This window comes from Austrofundulus limnaeus, unplaced genomic scaffold, assembly GCF_001266775.1.
Source record: "Austrofundulus limnaeus strain Quisiro unplaced genomic scaffold, Austrofundulus_limnaeus-1.0 Scaffold97, whole genome shotgun sequence".
Taxonomy (NCBI): domain Eukaryota; kingdom Metazoa; phylum Chordata; class Actinopteri; order Cyprinodontiformes; family Rivulidae; genus Austrofundulus; species Austrofundulus limnaeus.
In genome coordinates, this window is record NW_013952499.1 from 331922 (window position 1) to 333551 (window position 1630).

Genomic DNA, 1630 nt, shown 5'->3' on the forward strand with positions numbered 1-1630 from the left:
GTTTCTATTCTATTCTATTCTATTCTATTCTATTCTATTCTATTCTATTCTATTCTATTCTATTCTATTCTATTCTATTCAAAATCAACATTTAACAGCTAAAAGTAACATTTATTCAACATCAATTGTTAGCTATTAATTGATTAATTGTATTTTTTAGCTATTGTGCTAATATTTGAATTTTAGCTACAGATTCAGAACAACTTCACCCTAAAGCTGGGTACACACCGAATGCATTTTGAGAAGCARGAGCGGCTAGTTTACACGCAAAGTCTATGGTGGACGCGCGTCTAGGGGTCTCGCAGTGCGTTGAGTGTTTAACGCGGCGCGCAGTGAAGCGATAAGTGTGGTTTGGGCATTTGAAGTGCATGCGGCGCGTCCAAAGCAGCCAACGCTCAAGTAAAAAAATCTGAACTTCTGCTGCTCGACGCGGCACGTCAACCACTCAGAGAGACTCTGCTCTGTGACGGAGCATTTCATTTTTCCATGTGACGGTTTCCTGAATGCTGCCTGCTAACCTGAAACAGACGGACAGGAGCTCTTTAGCTGAAGTCGACCCTCTGCAGTTGGGTGTTCTGGCTGGAGATTTCGGCACCGATGCAGGTCAGCGGCTCGTTAAACTGACCGCGGTGTTAAACTGGACTTGGGACAAAAATAGTTTGTCAGCTCGCAGCTCCTGGAGTAAACTCACCGAACAAACTGACTCTAAATCATCTGGTGAATTAATTATCTGGTGTGCGCAACGTTCGCTTGCTCTTTATTTCATCCGCCATTAAAGACAGACCAGAAAAAAACAAGACGCTCCTCCCATAAAACCGTCTTCAGACGCGCGTCTAGTCTTGTTCCGGTCTAAATGTAGCGCATCCAACTTGAGGCGTTGGGCGTTTTAGATGCTCAAAAARCGTTCGGTGTGAACGTAGTTTAACTCTGCTCTATGTTTATCTCGCTTGATGGCTCAAAGGCATTACAGCAGTGGGTTGACTTCAAACGTTCTTCCTGTCGAGGCAGGAAGTAAGTTCGTTTTGTCAAAGGGGCTGTTCTTGTGCTGGAACCTAATTTTTAGTATCAGTTTTACTCAAAACAATTATTTAATCATTTAAATGTAATTACGTGAGATGAGTTAAACCCAGCTCTTATACTGTTTTGTTAATTTTAGCTTTTAGCTACTATTTTACAATAGATCATTTCTTAACAATAACCTAACACTTTGTTATTGTTTCATTAATTGTAGTTTTTAGCATTTCTGTTCATTTTAAATTTCAGCTGATCAGAACAACTTCACTTCACGCTAACTCTGCTCTATGACTACGTCGCTCGGTGGTTCAGAGGCGTAACAGCAGAAGGTTGACTTCATACTTTCTTCCTGTCGAGGAAGTACGCACTTTTTGTGAAAGAACTTTTGCTGGAACTTTTTTATTTAGTTGCATTTTACTCATATTGGTCATTGTATGAGTTTTTAGTGAGTTTTAATTTAGTTTTGAACACAAACCAGGATAATCTTACAGCTGCTAACTTTTAATGGCTGTGTCCAAAACGGCAGGACGGGTCCTCCGAAGGCCGAATTTGTCGGCCGCATACGTCACAGCCCCGTGACGAAGGACGTCCAAAACCGAAGACTCCTCCGATGCGG

The 1630-nt window shown here is 41.6% G+C and overlaps 1 protein-coding gene across 1 annotated transcript in view; it reads right to left on the minus strand.

Moving 5' to 3' along the window:
* The window catches only part of ak5 (adenylate kinase 5), a gene marked incomplete at its 5' end in the record, with an annotated part of 80360 nt that overhangs the window by 40919 nt on the left and 37811 nt on the right, over nt 1-1630 (minus strand).